The sequence below is a fragment of the Notamacropus eugenii genome, chromosome 5 (assembly GCF_028372415.1).
Source record: "Notamacropus eugenii isolate mMacEug1 chromosome 5, mMacEug1.pri_v2, whole genome shotgun sequence".
NCBI lineage: Eukaryota > Metazoa > Chordata > Mammalia > Diprotodontia > Macropodidae > Notamacropus > Notamacropus eugenii.
In genome coordinates this window covers 304,204,847-304,222,921 of record NC_092876.1, presented here as the reverse complement: position 1 = coordinate 304,222,921, position 18,075 = coordinate 304,204,847, and the positions used below count along the sequence as shown (strand labels likewise).

General features: G+C 33.7%; 1 protein-coding gene across 1 annotated transcript in view; it reads right to left on the bottom strand.

Annotated features, from left to right (window-relative positions):
* The window catches only part of DPP10 (dipeptidyl peptidase like 10), a 997,128-nt gene that overhangs the window by 521,796 nt on the left and 457,257 nt on the right, over positions 1 to 18,075 (bottom strand). The gene's annotated exons all lie outside the window — the stretch shown is intronic.

The following is an 18,075-nucleotide window of genomic DNA, read 5'->3' as shown; positions in this document are numbered from 1 at the left end:
TTTTCTCCTTTTCCACTTGGCCAATTCTGCTTTTTAAGGCATTCGTCTCCTCTTTGACTTTTTGGATCTCTTTTGCCATTTGGGCTAGTCTGTTTTTAAGGGTGTTATTTTCTTCAGCACTTTTAGGGTATCCTTTTGCAAGCTGTTGACTCGTTTTTCATTTTCTTGAATCACTCTCATTTCTCTTCTCAATTTTTCCTATACTTCTCTTACTTGATTTTCAAAATCCTTTTTGAGGTCTTCCATGGCCAGAGATGATTTCATATATTTCTTGGGCACTTTGGATGTAGGAGCATTGGCCTTGCTGTCTTCCCCTGGTTCCATGCTTTGATTTTCCTCTGGTTGCAAGCTTTCCTCTTTCTCATTGTAAGAAAATACATTTTCACCAAGAAAGTAACCTTCCCTAATCTTATTTTTCCCTTTTTTGGTCATTTTCCCAGCCAATTACTTGAGTTTTTGAGCTTTTTCTTAAGTGAAGGATGTACTGTCCTTAGTTTCAGGTGTTTTATGCAGCTGTTTTCAGAGATATCTCTAGGGACCTGTAAATTCTCAGTTTCTCCAAATTGGTATCATCAAAGGAGAGGTATTCACTCCTCTCCTGGCTTTCACTCTGGTCTGTGAGCAACAACAAGCACTCTTTTCTGCCCTGGAACTGCAAATAGGACTCCATCTCCAAAGCCACTACCAGCTCTGCCATGCCAGCACTTCTCCTTGCCCCAGGACCAATACCCAGAACTGTGACCCAGATCAGCTGCTTGATTCTACTACAATATGTAGACAAAGAGCTTAGAAGCACCTGTGGCTGCAGCAGTGACTGCTACTGTCCTGGGACTGGGGCTGGGACTGGAACCAGATCATGTTCCTCTCTCACCTAGATGAAGAGCTGCTCCACTGACCTTTGAAGCTGTCTTTGGCATTTGTGGGTTGAGAAGTCTGGAAACCACTATAGCTGATAGTGATTCAGTACCCTAAGGCCTGATCCAGTTCCATCTCAGCTGTCATGGCCCATGATGGGCTGTGCTCCACTCCAAACCAAGTGGCTTTCCTGTTGGCTTTCCACATTGTCTTGCCATGGAAATCTGTTTCACTCTGTCATTTTGAGTCTTCTGCTACTCTAGAGTCATTTTTGCATATATTTTTTGGGGGTCAGTTTATGGGGGGAGAGTTCGGGCAGGTCCCTGCTTCTCCTCTACCATCTTTGCTCAGTCCCATCTCTCTCTCTTTGTCTCAGAGTACACTTCAGAAATATAACATTTAATATTCATAAATGATTAATCACTTATAAAAGTGTTCCTCATAAGATTCCACTGAATGATGAAGAGAGAATACTGAAAAATCCAATGTATTTTCAGGAAAGCCTCTATTGTTTAGAGAATGACAAATCTTGGCTCCAGTGTGTAAGGTTCATTTTCCATTATTTGAGAACTTTGAAGTAGTCATTAAATTAGCAACAAAACAGTAAATTCTGGTTTTATGAACAAGTATGAAATTATCTTCAAAAGGATATCAGATTTGAAGATGAAGGAAGAATACCCTTTAATACAGGCACACTTCAATTATTTGCAGCATAACAATTTATGGAATAGAGCAGTTACCAGATGTTAAAATAGGATATAATATCACTAAGAAAATCTATTTTCATATATTTTCACCCTGAATCCTTCCCACAATGTGTTTCTCGAACTTATTTTGTTTAAACCATTCTCTAATTTATTTTGCAAGGACTTTTGCTAAAATTTCTGAAGGTACAAATCAGCATTCTTCATCTTATTTTTAAAATAAATTTTAAGAGATAATGTTCACATAATTCATTATTCTTATTTCTCAAGCTGAAATATGCCTCATATTTATGATAGGATCACATTGTTAGTCAATTTTGCTTTCTTATTATCTACAGAGATTATTCCAAATGTATTCCCTCTCATTATACTCCCAACTGCATCTAAAAACAGATCACTAACCTTTTAATTTTATGTGGAAGATTGATATTATCTGATATACACTCTGAATTGCCTTATTACTCCTGCCCTCATTATCGGTGTACCTATAGTTTCTTGAAGTCTTAATAAGAGGACTCTTTCCTTGAATGTTTTCCCTTTTATTTTTACATGGCATTCTCATATAATCACAAGTCTGCATAAATCGGTACTTTGGATTTGACTACAAAATCTATATTTGTCACTATCCATGACTTCTTGTATTATTGGTTATTTTTTCTCTTGTTTCAAAAGTAAAACTGTAACAATTTCTTTAAAAATAAGGTAATGTTTGCAAAACAATTTAAGTTTCAGAACTGAGATTTGAACTGTGGTCTCTCTTGATGTCAAGCCAATTACTTTTTCCACTATACCTGTTTAGCTTTAAAAATAATGTTTTCTTTCTGTAATTGTATTGCCAGTGTGGTAGAAAAAAGAATTGGGTATGTGATTCTACTGGTATATGGAACTTCTGAGTGTAAAAAATCCTTTTACCAGTGTGGTCAGGTACCTCCAATGCTACTTATATCTACAGACTTACCAAAAAAATTAAGAAGATCAGTGCCTTGCCCATGGAATTAGACAGTCAATATTATTCAAAAGAGGGGAATTATCTCAGAATTATTTTAATTTGCATTTCTGCAATCAATAGTAAGTTAGTTCATTTTTTCATATGGCCATAAATAACTTTGGTTACTTCATCTAAAAATTATTCATATCTTTTGATCACTTATTAGTTGGGAAATGGTTCTTATTTTTATAAATTTGACTCAGTTTTCCATGTTTGAGAAATGAAGTCTTTATTAGAAAAATTTGCATTCAAGGTTTTTGTCCACAGTTACTATTACTAAACATATTTCCCTCCAACCTATTCCCTCCCATTTATTCTATTCTCTCTCTACTTTTAACATGTCCCTCCTGAAAAGCGTTTCGCTTCTGATTACTCCCTACCCCAATTTGCCATACTTTCTATCACCCCTTTCCCTCATCCCTTTCCCCCTCTATTTCTATATAGGGTAAGATAGATTTCTAAACCCAGCTGAATGTGTATGTTATTCATTCTTTGAGCCAAGTCCTATGCGTGTGAAGTGTACTCACTGACCCTTAAATCCCACATCTTCTCCTCCACAGTAAATGTTTTTTTCTTGCCTCTTTTATGTGAGATAATTTGCCCCATTCTATTATCTCCTTTTCCCTTTCTCCAAGTATATATTCCTCTCTCACCATTTAATTTTATTGTTTTAGATATCATCCATTCATTTCTAACTCACATCCAAGCCCTTTCTCTCTTTCTCTCTCTCTCTCTCTGTCTCTCTCTCTCTCTCTTTCTCTCTCTCTCTCTCCCTCCCTCCCTCCCTCCCTCCCCATATACACATATATGCATATATATATACATACATACATACATATATGTATATATTTTCTAACTGCCCTAATAATGAAAGTGCATTTATTATTAGGATTTCATATCATATTAGAAAGATTTTATGAGTTACAAATATGATCTTCCCATGTAGAAGTGTAGACAGTTTCATTTTAATAAGCTTCTTCTGATTTCTCTTTTCTTTTTATCTTTTTATGTTTCTTTTGAGTCTTGTATTTCAAAATCAAATTTTACATTCAGCTTTGTTCTTTTCATCAAGAATGTTTGACAATCCTCTATCTCATTGAATCTTCATTTTTTCCCCTGAAGCATTATACTCAGTTTTGCTGGGTAAGTGATTCTGGGTGGGTGGTTGTAATCCTGACCCCTTTGACCTCCAGAATATCATGCCCCCTGATTCTTTAATGCAGAAGCTGCTAAGTCTTATGTTATCCTTACTGTGGCTCCATCATACTTGAATTGTTTCTTTCTTGCTGCTTGCAACATTTTCTTATTGACCTGTGGGCACTGGTTTTTCACTATAATATTTCTGGCAGTTTTCATTTTGGGATCTCTTTCTGGAAGTGGTAAGTGGATTCTTTCCATTTCTATTTTACCCTCTGGTTCTTGAATATCATGACAATTTTCCTTGATAATTGCGTGAAAGATGATCTCTTTTCTTTAAATCATGGCTTTTAGGTAGTCTGATAATTTTAATTTTTTCTCTTCTGAATCTATTTTCCAGGTTGTTTTTTTCCCAAAGATATATTTCACATTGTCTTCTAGTTTTTCCCTATTTTTTTAGCTTTGTTTTATTGTTTCTTGATATTTCATTAAGTCATGAAGTTCCACTTGTTCACTTCTAATTTTTAAGGAATTATTTTCTGCAGCAAGTTTTTGTATTTCCTTTTCCTTTTTGGCCAATTCTACTTTTTAAGGAGTTTTTTATTGGTTCATTGATTTTTTTTTTGCCTTTTTTTTCTCATTAAAGGAATCCTTCTCCACACTGACTTTTTGGATCTCTTTTACCATTTGGCTTCATCTCTTTTTAAGATCTCATTTTCTTTAGTATTCTTTTTGTTTCTCCTTTGCCAAGCTCTTGACTCTTTTTTCATGATTTTCTTTCATTACTCTCATTTCTCTTCTTAATTCTTTTCCTTTACCTCTATTGATTTTCAAAATCCTTTTTGAACTCTTCCTTGTCATGAGACCAATTCATAGTTTTCTTGGAGGCTTTGAATGTAAGAGCTTTGACTTTGTTATCTTCTTCTGAGTGTGTGATTTAATCTTCCTTTTTACCAAAGTAACTTTCTATAGTTGGAATTTTTTTCCTATTGTTTGCACCTTTTCCCAGCCCATTTGACCTTTAACTCTTGTTAAAATACAGAGCTCTGCTTCCAGATTGGAGGGTGTATTGTTCCAAGCTTCACATATGTTGTGCAGCTGTTTTCAGAGATACTTCTAGAGAATTGCAAATTTTCAGTTCTTTTAAGTTGGTATGATCTAAGGAGAAGTGTTTACTATTCTCCTGGTCTATCCTCTGATCTATAAGTGATTAGAAAGCACTCTTTTTTCTTCCCTGAGACTGTGATGAGAATCAGCTAGTATACTAGTACTCCTGCTCATCCTGGGACTGCCATGCAGGACTTTGACCCCGGTCCCAGTATAGACAAGGCAACAGAATCCTGTCTCAGTGCTAGCAAAGGGACTCCTGTAATCTTCTTCTGGCTAGTTGTTCAGCCTCTTTATCATCTGTGAACAGAGAGTTCCAGAAGAAACTGTTGTTATTGATGATTTAGAGCCTCCTAGGGCCTAGTCCTGGTTTGCTGGGGCCTAGTTTCTGTTATAGCAGCCTGCATGGGATGTGTTCCTTTCTCACCCTAATGCAACAGACTTTTCCTTCCAAACTTCTAAGTCGTCTTGGGCTGGAAAGTTGTTTCAATCCGTCTTTTTGTGGGTTCTGCTGGTCTGAAATATGTTTCTAGTCATTAATTAAAGGTATTTGTTGGGCTTTATGGGGCATCTCATGAGATTCCCTGTCTTTACTCTGCCATTGCAGCTTTGTCCCCTTAATGGCTACTCTAAAAGACAAGTCATTCAACCAGTCCTGAATTGAGCCTAGTAAATGTTATTTTTACAAATTTTTCTATACCTTGTCTACAGGTATAACATAATATTTTGGATGCATGAATGGCTCAATTATTTTAGTGATGTTGTATTTTCTTCATCAGCATAGGTAATAATACATCCATGATTTCTCCTTCTGAGCAATTCTTATCCAGGTTGCCTCCAGAATCTCCACAGAGAATATATCAAAAATGGTGTCTTTCCTTTTATTTTTTTCTTTTGTTACAGGTATAACACTCCTGCTATTTATTTGTCATTCTCTTTCACATCAGGATGAACAAGGTCTAACTGGGAAATATAATTTTTCCAGCCTGATGTGAGACATAAGATTATCCCTGGAAAGAATTATCTTTATACTGTGTTTATCAACAAATTTTACACTATCATATAATTAGAACAACAGATTACTTTTTAGAGGAGAATCTTAAAGGCTTAAAGTTTCTCCTTCAAGCAATCAATCACCATGCATTTATTTAATACTTAACACTCAGGGTAAAAAGAAGGAAAATTACATCTTACATAATACGCAAACATAGAAAGTCAAATCTTGAATTTTCCTTAACTTTCTACCAGTTATACAGCTAAATAGAAGTAGTATACTACAAAACCTCATTTGTGCAATTCTCCCTTTTCAATTAGACTATTTGCATCATGGATAACATTAACATATGTGTAAATACTTCTTATAAAGATTTTTTAGTTACAAGGAAGTGGGGAATATATATCAATAGCTTGTGATGTTCTAAGAATGACCTTTGTGTGCACAAGGAGAATCAAATGTATTTTTCTGTTCTTTTGATATATTTTCCTCCCACTGATACTGAAATATCTTATAAAATTATTTCTCAAGGCTTTAAAGATGGTGTTGGCTTCTTTACTCCATAAATTGTATTTGGACTGGTCCAGATGTTTGTTTATTTCTGTCTTGAACTCTCATGTGCCATTTCACCTTTTGTGTTTCATGTTAAGTATGAAGTGCTAAGATTCAAATTTGTCACTCCTGCTTTCACTAATAATGAAAATAGTTTGGTATAAAAATATTACTAACTTCATTTACAGATGGACAGAACTGGTGTCAGCATCTGAAGACAGTTCTTTTCTGACTCCATGTCCATTACTCTATTAACTATACCAAAGGATGAAAGACTTTGTCAAATCTTTTTCAAATATGTTGATAATCTATTTATCCAACATTTACCTCATCCAAAAGTTTAATTAACCTGTCAGACTTGGAATCAATTATCCTGGTATGGCCTACTCTTGATAAATCTATTTGTGCTTTTAGTAATGATTGTTTTCTTTCCCTAATCCTAAATCTTCCTGTACTCCAGACTCTATTTTCTTCACAATCTCTAATACACTGTGAAAAACAAGAAAAACAAATATGGCTAGGCCAGGAATTTAGCAAGAATGTAGTGTGTATCTCACAAGTCCATATGCATGAAAAAACCCTTGGAACTAATGGATAATGAATCTTTCTTGAGGACTAATTTTGAAATGAATTAAGCATCATAATGCTTCTGCTGTTTATGATCGATTTCTATGTTCTATATTTAACTTTTCAGAGAAGGCAGTCTGGGCATATGCTAAATCTCTACATTTAGTTCATTTAAATTGTATTCCTTCAATGTCATGGTGTTCAAGAACTGTGAGCATGACTATCTGATTGCTGCTTCCCCCTTGCAAAGAGTCCATTATTCATACTCCGTTTTTCTTTTTTCTCCACCCTGTAAAAAGGGTATTGTTCATTTTCACAAAGACATCCCTTTGAGAATTTTTTCTTTTCTCTTTTGTGTTGTTGTTTTTTTTCATTTCTTCTGCTGCTGCTTCTCTGATAGGTCTTGATATTCTCACAAATATTTTGCCCTTCAAGAGACACAGTCGTTGTTTATTTGTTTCCCTATCTACAAGTCAAACGAAATTTTTTTTCATAATCTTTTGCTATCAGGCTCCTTTGAGCATTTTTTTTCTTGATCGGTACTCAAACTTATTTCTTTCCCCACTTCACTTCCCACCAAAGAGACATTGCTTGTGAGTCTACAGATATTTTAGAAACAGAAAGCCCCACAAGGCTGATTTAAGAGAATTGAATTTAATTCCATTATTTTCTTTTTTCATATAAATGAAAAGGATTTGAGTTTTCCTGTTATCTTATGTGTCAGTCGCTATCACAGGAATGTATTTTTAGATCTAAATATTTAATTTTATTAAATTGATTACAAAAAATATCAACATAATTAAAATAGTGCATGCTTTCTGATCAAATGAGCAGTAATAGACACATCTAGTTTTATTTACTAAATTCAATTTCTTTCTAATAAATGAATAAAAAGTGCAAAGGGTTTGAAGTTAATTTTTGAAGTATCCATTTCTTAAAATAATATAATGATAAAAAATGAAATAAGAACAATAAATCCCCCTGCAGGTAGGAGATAAATGGAGCAGAAGTTTACAGAAAAGCATGAATGGAGTTGTATGTGTTTATAATAGTAATCATCACAAAAATATAATTATGGCCTCTTATGTCTAACAAGGAGATGATCAATTGAGTTGTTTTAATAACTGATACTTTTGTGAAGTGATGTTTTTGAAAAAAACTAAAGAGCATTTTGCTATGTGTATCTGTAATAAAAATACCATCTAGAATAACAAAAGAGCCAAATATTATGAAAATAAGCTCTCTCTGTAAAGACATTAATAGCAATGTTAAATTCCATGAACATGTGATCTGCATGATGATAAAAATTCTATTTATAATTCTTTACTTTTACAACCAACAAATTTACATTTTCTGCAAGCCTTGAAGTAAGATTTCCTAATGGTATAAACAAACATTTCTGCATTTTCTCTAGCATTTTTTTTAACATTTTGTTTCCAATTATATTCTTAATATGTTTTCCTTTACCTTATTTTGATATGAAAAAGGGTAGCTATCTGAGTTCCAAAAAATAGGTGGCTCTGCAATACAGGTGACTCCAAGTGTAAATCATTCATGCAACCATATCCATCTGTGTAACAGTACTTTGTATTCAAAGATGCCACTACACTCACCTTTAAGTAAGTCATTTCCATCTTTCAGGATATGAAGCAGCATTGCTCCAAATAAGTGTCTAGTACACAGCTAGTTTTCCCTTCTTTCTTCTGAGATTTGAGAAACTTAGGGTAGCAGAAATATCACTGAGTTGGAAATAAGATGATCTACCCTTAGGTACGAGCTCTTCTACTTATTCCAAGGGGGAGTTTTGATAAGTTACTTAATGTTAATATAAAAAGAAATGCAGGATATAATGTTAAGTGTTGTGATAGTACCTTTTTTGCACTCTTTTGTCAAACTTTACTTTAAAGTTGATCTCTTGAATAGGTGGGAAAGATTGTAGTAGGAAATACAGGTGTTATAAGGATAAGATATATCAACAAAACTTTACTTTTAGAAGTTTAAATGCTAATAATTATTCAACTGAGTGCATTTTAGTCAAAGAGCAGTAACTTTCTTTTTTAGGTTGAATTGAATTTTACTTATGTTGTTGAACTTTTCCCAATTAACTTTGTAAACATTCTCTTATTTGTTTATTTAAGAAATTCTTTTCTCTTTGAATTTTAAGTTCCAAATTCTCTCAATCCCTCCCTCCCATGCTACCCCCAACTAATGAAAAAGTAAGTAATATGATGTCAACTACTCATGTGAAATCATGATAAAGTTTATTTTCACATTGGCAATATTTCCCCAAAAATAGCCAGGAAAAAAAGAAAGTGAGAAAGTTATACTTCACTTTATACTTAGAGTTCATCAGTTGCCTCTCAAGAGATGAATAATATTTTTTTCTTCACGAGTCTTTTGGAATTTTATTGATCAGAGTACTCAAGTCTTTCACAGTTCATCATCCTTACAACATTGTTGTTACTGTGTAAAATTACCTCCCAGCTTTTCTTACTTTACTTTGTGTAAGTTCATATTGGTATTGCCATGTTGTTGCTGCTGTTTATTTGAAACAACCCTCTCATAATTTCTTAAAGTGTGATAGTACTCCATCATAGTCATATGATATAACTTGTTCAGTAACTTCCCAATTGATGACCATCTCCTCAACTTTCAATTCTTCACCACCAAAAAGAAAAAAAAAAGAATTGCTATGAATATTTTTATAGATATAGATTCTATTCCTTTTTTTCTTTGGGGGGGTGGGGGCTATTCAGACCTAGTAGTGGAATTACTAGGACAAACAATATACACAGTTTTCTAACTCTTTGGGCATACATCCAAAATGTTCACCAGAATAGGCAGACCAGTTTACTACTTAAATAGTTTTCCCCTCATCCCCTCTAGAAGTTGTCATTTCTAATAGGTATAAGGTAATACCTTAAAGTTGTTTTAATTTGCCTTTCTCTAATTAACAGTGGTCTAGAAAATTTTTATGTAAATATATAGTTTTGATTTATTTTTCTGAAAACTGCCTGTTTATTTCCTTTGTCCATTTAGCAACTGGAGAATAACTCTTTTTTTTTTTTAAATAAATGTGACACCATTCTATATTCAGGATATATTTGAGAAATTAATTCTTTATCAAAGAGACTTGATGCATATTTTTGTGATACTACTTCATTGTTTCTTAGCAAAAATGTAACTTCTCTGATTATCTCTTTTAATTAGGCCTATTTTTGTTTTTGGTTTATCTGAGATTATGGTTACTACCTGCTTTTTTTTCCTTTTTAGTTCTGCTAAACTATGTGATAGTCTGCTCCAGCCCTTTACTTTAAGTCTGGGTGTGCCTTTCTGTTTCAACTGTGTCTCATGTAAACAATAATACATTGATGGATTCTGATTTCTAATTCTCTCTATTCCTTTCCATTTTATGGGTGAGTTCACCCCATTCACATTCACAGCTAAGATTATTAACTGTGTTTTCCCTCTATTCCATTCTCTTCTGGCTTTTCTTTTCTTTATCTTTTTATCCTGTTCATCTTCAAAAGTCTATTTAGTTTCTATTCACTGCCTCCCTCATCTGCCATCCCTCTTGTTACCCTCCCTTTCTTTTGTCCTCTTCGTCTCCTATTTCCTTGGCAAGTTACATTTTTTATATTTAATTGAACATTTGTATGTGTGTAGATCTGTAAATATGTACATAGATATATATTTATGTGAGCATATAGCATTTCCTTTATGAATCAATTCTGATGAAAGAGAAGCTCAAGCATTACTCACCAACTTTACTTTCCCCTTTTACTGTAAAAGCTCTTCCTTGAGGGCCTCTTTTATGTGAAAACCTTTTCCCTATTCAATTTCTCCCTTCCTCCTCCCATTAGATCCCTCTTTCTCACTGCTTCATTTCTTTTGACTACCATTCAAACATTATTGATTCACATCTATATGATGTCTATTTGAACTCTAAACTGCTCTAAAATGATAGTTTTCTCAGGAATTACATATATAATCTTTCTATATAGGAATGAAAACAGTTTAATTTTACAGAGTTACTTATGATTATTTTTTCATGCTTCCTTTTTTTACACTTCTCTTGAGTCATGTGTTCAGTGTCAAATTCTCTATTCAGTTGTGATCTTTCATCAGAAATGTTTGGAAGTCCTTTATGTCATTAAATACCCATATTTTCCTCTGAAGGATTAGATGCAGTTTTGCTGGATAGGTTGTTCTTGACTGCTCCTTTGCTTTTGAGAATAGCGTATTCCAAACCCTCTGCTCCTTTAATGTGAAAGCTGTTAAATTTTGTGTGATCCTAACTGTGGTGCCACAATATTTGAATTGTGCTTTTTTTTTTTTTCCCCTGGCTGCCTGAAATATTTTCTCTTTGACCTGGGAGCTCATAATATTTCAGGGAGTTCTCATTTTGGAATCTCTTTCAGGAGGTGATCTCTGAATTCTTTCTGTCTTTATTTTACTTTCAGGAATGAGGATATCTGGGCAGTTTTCCTTGATAATTTCTTAATATATGACGCCTAGGCTCTTTTTTTAATGGCTTTCAGGTAGTTCGATAATTCTTAAATTAAGTTTTTTAAATCTATTTTCATAGTCATTTATTTTTCTGATAAAGTTTTCACATTTTTTTTCATTTTTTTTACTTTGTTATATTGTTTCTTGATGTCTCATGGAGTCATTAGCTTCCACTTACCCAATTCCAATTTTTAAGGAACTATTTTCTTCAGTGATCTTTTGTACCTTTTCCTCCCACTTCTCCAATTCTATTTAATTTTTTTCTTCAGTAAAATTTTATACCTTCTTTTTTACTTTTCCCATTCAGCTTTAAAGGAGTTGTTTTCTTCAGTATTTTTGTGCTTCTTTCATCATTAGGGCAATTTTATTTTTAAGGTAATATTTTCTTTAGCATTTTTGTGATTCTTTTTTTCAAGCTTTTAATTCTCTTTTCATAATTTTCTTGCATCACTCATTTCTTTTCATAATTTTTCTCCTATCACTCATCTCTTTCTTTAAGTGTTCTAGGAATTCGTGCTGGCCTTGGTTACAATTAGCATTTTGGTGTGTGGTTTTGTTTTTATAGCTATTTTGACATTGTTGTCTTTTTGATTCTATGACTTCCTCTTACCTGTCAGTGTAATTGCTTTTTATGATCAATTTTGTTATTGTTATTGTTTGTTTGCTCATTTTCTCAGCCTATTTCTTTACTTTAAATTTTGTGTTAAAGTTGGGCTCTGCTCACCTGAACTTGTGAAAGCACTGTCCCAAGTTTCAAAATTTTTCACACTGCTCTTTTCATAGCTGGTTGTGTTGATTTTCAAAGTTTTGGTGTTTCTAAGATGATATAATTCTGGGAGAGTTATAGTCACTCTCTCTTGGTCTATGCTTGGTCTTTACTCAGGAAAAGCTCCTAGCCATGTGAAATCACAAGTTGCAGTACTCCTTTTTGCCTTGGAACTGTGACCAGGACCACAGTTCCCTTGTTACTAACCATCAGTCTCTCTTTCCTATAACTGTGACCTAGAACTGTTCATGGGCAATAGATTTGCCAACCATAACCAGTCACACTCATTATCAGGAAAGGGTCACCTATAATTTAGTTCTGACCAGTTGACCCTCTTACTCTCTCCAGGATAAGAGTTCCCAAAGCTACTACTGTTACTGCAGCCTCTGTTGCTGTATATAAGCTTCCACCTTAGTATCACAGTTTTCCACCGAAATCCTAAGTTTTCATAGGACCTTTTGTTGATTCTGCAAATTAAAAATATGATTTAAGTTATTATCTTCAAGTTCTTTGGAAGGGAATTTTGGGAGAATTTAGCCAGATTTCTGAATCTTATCCGCCATCTTGGTTCTGTTTTTCCAACAGTAGCAACTTCCTTATTGTTCTCACTTTCCCAGAGCTAGGCTAGTTATATCTCCTCCTGAGGTATCTTGGAGTAATGTTTAGGTAGTTTGGTAGTTCAGTACTTCTACACTCCTATTTGCTCTAGCACCCATTCTGAATGTGCTTATTTCACTGAGAGACAGCAGTGAGTACTACCATAGTTCCATTACATCATTTAATATCAATAAACTTTTATAAAGTGAAATTTACTTGTGAGATAAAGTAAGAACCATAAATATAAACATTTCTCCCCAATAACTATTATCAAGATAAGTCATGAATGCCTTGGCTACTCTAAATTTTGTGAAGAGAGTTTGGACTATGGAACTTGAACAAGAGTTCAAGATTCCTTAATTTTATCATCTATGTTACATTATGATTCCATTCCAGGTTTCTAATTAGCAATATCTAGTATGCTATGTTTGAGGCTACAACAGGGTTCCTTCCAGCTACAAATCTATGATTCTATTTTCCAAATCAGCAATATGGAAATTAAGATGATATTATGAAAGTAATATATGATATTATAGCATTTAAAGGATGGGGAAATTTTAAGAGATAATTTACCCTTACTCCCTTATTTTTGTGTCACTGTTGACCCATATATCCATAGTCAATATGTCTCGCTATATTGAATATCAACGTCAATGCATGCCAAGTGTATTAGCTACTTAGGAGCTTTCTAATTTAACAATTATTAGAGAACTGACACCATACACAAGAATAAAGTCCAAATGGGTACCCAATCTAGTTATAAAGATTGATACCATGGACAAACTAGAAGAGCAAGGAATAGTGTATTTATCAGATTTATGGAGAAGGGAAGAATTTCTGAATAAAGAAGAGATAGAAACCATTATGAAAAACAAGATGGATAATTTTGATCACATTTAACTGAAAAGGTTTTGCACAATCAAACCCAATGCAACCAAAATTTGGAGGGATGTACTAAATTAGGAAAGATTTTTTACAGCTAATCTCGGAGATAAAGGCCTCATTTCTAGAATATATAGAGAACTGAGCCAAATGTACAACAATACAAGTCATTCCCCAATTGATAAATGATAAAAGGATATGGACAGGCAATTTTCAGAGGAAGAAATTAAAGATATCTATAATCATATGAAAAAATGCTCTAAATCACTTTTGATTAGAGAGATACAAATCAAAACAACTTTGAGGTACCGCATCACACCTATTAGATTGGCAAACATGACAGGATAGGAAAACAATAAATGTTGGAGAGGATGTGGGAGAGTTGGAATACTAATTTATTGTTGGTGGACCTGTGAGCTCATCCAACCATTCTGGAGAGTGGTTTGGAACTATGTCCAAAGTGCTACAAAAATGTGCATACCCTTTGACCCAGAAATATCGTTTCTAGGACTTACCCCCAAGAGATCATAAAAATGGGAAAGGGTCCTACATGTACAAAAATATTTATAGCAGCACTCTTTGTAGTGGCCAAAAACTGGAAATCAAGGGGATGCCCATCAATTGGGGAATGGCTGAATAAATTATGGTACATGAATTTAATGGTGTACTATCGTGCCATAAGAAACGATGAACAAGAAAACTTCAGAGAGGACTGGACGGACTTATATGATCTGATGCTGAGCAAAAGGAGCAGAACCAGGAGAACTTTGTGCACAGCAATGACCACAGTGTGCCAGAGTTTTTTCCAGTAGACTTGGAACTTTGTAACAATGCAAGAACTTAAAAAAAAAAAAATTCCCAAAGGTCTTCTAAGGGAAAATGCCTTCCACACTCAGAGAAAGAACTATGAAATTCATTCGCAGAATGTAGCAAATCATTTTTGTGTGTGTGTGCGTGTGTGTGTGTATGTGTGTGTGTATTATGTTTTAATTGGTTATATGATTTCTTCCATTTATTTCTACACAGCATGACTATAGTGAAAACGTATTCAAGAGGAAAGTATGTCTAGATCCTATATAGAATTGTATGCCATCTTGGGAAGGGGGGGAAGTGGTGGGGAGTAGGTAGGGGGGAAAAATCTAAGTTTTATGGTAGTGATTGTAGAACATTCAAAATAAGAAAAAAAAACCAATTATTAGAGAGAGTTATCAGTTAAATTTTGACAAGACCACAGGGAAAAAGAAAAAAGCTTATTCTGTTTGGATACATGTTTATCAAAATCTGTAGTGACTTTGATAATAATTAAATACTTTTGAAATATTTTTTATAAATTCTCATAAATTACGCATAACATGGTTAGATGGAAATAAATGCTTTCTAAGATTTTCTCCAACTCTCACTCCCTATGAACCTATAAAACTTCATTGTGGTATAAAGACAACCACTAGTTTTTGAAGGTTGCATATAGATCATATAAGTACGTCAATATTTGTCATCAAAGACCTATATAATCTTGTCCCTTCCTACTTTTCTAGTCTTCCTACATCTTATTACCTATTATAATTTCTTTGATCCAGTGACATCAATTTCCTGACTCTTCTACAAACAAGATAGTTCATCTCTCCACTCTAGACATTTTCTCTATTCTCCATGGCTAGAACACTCCTCCTAACTTACTTCCCTAGCTTCTACAGGTCTCAAGTAAAATCCCATCTTTTACTGGAAGCCTTCCCCAACTCCTCTTAATTCTGCTGCCTTCCTACTGATTAAGTTATACACAGAAATTTTGCATATATTTGTTTGCATGTTGTCCCCACCCTTGGATTGTAAATTCCTTGAGAGCACAGATTCTCTTTTGACTTTTTTTTTTTTTATCTTCAGTACATAGCTCCATGCCTGGCACATAGTAGGAACTGAATAATTATTTTTATTTATTAATTGATATTTACATAATTTATCTGCCTGTACAAACATATTTATTTTAACACGTCAGCAAACACAGTACCTTTTCCCTACCGCAGTTAATGATCATTGTACAATTCACTTCTATTGTTCACTGAAACACAATTGATAATTCTGAAAGCAATAAATAGTTCATGATGGCCCAATATTACCTATGTAGGATAATTAAATCAATATTTGATTACTATTATAAGTAACTAGCTATTGAGGGTATGATTAATAAGTCAAGATCATGGATACCCAAAAGCAATAAAATGTAATCAACACTGGTTATATGGAAGATAATCCAAGGTTCATTATATTTTAGAAAGGAATATACACCCAGTAAAATATATCATGAAGTTGAGAACTTAAAATATCACTGAAGAGGTAGACTGTCAATTCACTAAAGATTTATAGATGTAGATTTTTTAGAGATGGCACAGAGAAAGAGCACTCACTCACTAGTATTCCACTAAAGACCATTTATGCATTCCTGGGGATTTCTCATCTTTTAGAAGTTAGGTAATTTATTCCTAATACAGACACATAACTTGAAACAGATGTATGGAAAGGGTGTTAGCTCATGCAATAATTCTCATTATTTAACTATCTGCTATGAATTTAGTAGCACAATGTAATATCAATAACAATAAAACAATTTAGGATTTATGACCATGGTCCATTTGTATTTCAGATTTAATTAGCTCTCATCCTTGGTCACTTTTCCTCTAGATTTTGAATGAATTTCTGAAGAGAAAGTTCACACTTGAAGACTGATTTATAACCATCCACCATTTTACCTTTCTCTATTATAGACAAACATCTTATCTGTAGCTAAAATTTTCCTTACCCTCTTTCCAATTTACTATAATGTTTTATAACCTATATAATGATCATCAACTAACAATGTAGTAAAATGCCTTCCTGTTTAAGGAAGAGAAAGGAGACTATTTGACCTATTTTATGCAGAAGCAAAAGGAATTCTTTGTTAAGTGAAAATTTGCATGGCTTGCAGAACTGGTTTAAGAAAATACACAAGGATAATACACATGTCTTTCTGGGGATGCTAACATATTTCACATCAAGAGATAGATCACTATTTGATTTAGACAGGAATATCTGTCTCTTTTACCTGTATAATGGTAATCATAAGTCCTTTTCATACTCAAGAAGCTCCATTAAATAATGTTATCACCAACTCTTCTCCTCTTCAGGTTTCTAGGATTGTGAACCCTCTCTTGAGTACAGAATGTATATGTAGAGGTATTTTTCCTTGTTCCTAATCTCATTAAATCCCTCACACTATCCATCATTGCTGTAATTCTGTAACTGGTCAAATATGCCTTCATTTTCCTAGACATGTTGGGATTCATTGCTCAGAAAATAGAGTAAATCCACAGAAATGACAGTTAACCAGAGTAGCCTCATTTGTGCCATGATACTATGTTTCACAAGCAGAGAGAATATGCTTTATACTATCCAAATGATCAATGGATCAAAGAATTTTGTAATTGGAAGGAATCATAGTGTCCATCTAATTTGACATACATTTGAAAAGGAACGTTCAAAAAACAAACTCTATAAATGATCATTCTATGAAGGGAAAACCTTATGGAACAGCTTATAGATAGCCATAAATAACAGGAAATTTGTATCACATGATCTAAAATTCCCATTTGGCAATATTTACCCATCAATTTTTGATCACTCTTCAAGTGTCAAACAGAAAAAGTCCTTCTTACCCATAATAGCCTTTCATATACATATATATACACACATATATATGTGTATGTATATATACATATATGAAAATAATTATCATATGCCTCCAGAATCTTTTCTTCCAGTTCTTTCAACATTTATCTTTTTTTTATTGGATATAAAGCCTGTTTCCATCTTGACTGCGATCAAGGGTTAGATTTTTAATGTCATTCCTAAACTGTGACACCCATTGTTAGTTCTCTCAGAGTCTGAAAAATCATAAAATCTTAGGACCAGAAGAGAACTTATATCACGTCTAATCCATTTGTCTCATTTTTTATAAGGAAACTGAGTGATGGAGTAACTTGCGCAAATTCAAGGTTTCTTTAAACTTACATATTCTTGAGCACAAATACGCAGGCTATTCAAATACTTAGCTGCAGAAACTGCACAGCAGAGGGGATAGACACATGGCCTGAGAACTAGTAAAATCTTTGTTCATCATCCCTTTCGCAAGACTTGAACTTTCAATGACTTTAAGGAAGTTATTGAGTCCTTCAGTGCTCCAGACACATGGATCTGGGAATACCCTGAGTACCAAAATTTATTGCAAGGTATTGGTGAAGAATTGGAAAGACAAAAGATATATAAAAATTTAATACACAGGATTTCGTGTTTTAAGTGTTTCCTATTTTAGGTTAGTGGTAGTGATTATGAGGGAAAAGTAGATAACCTTATAAGCAGAATGTCATGTTGTAACAAACTAAGTCAT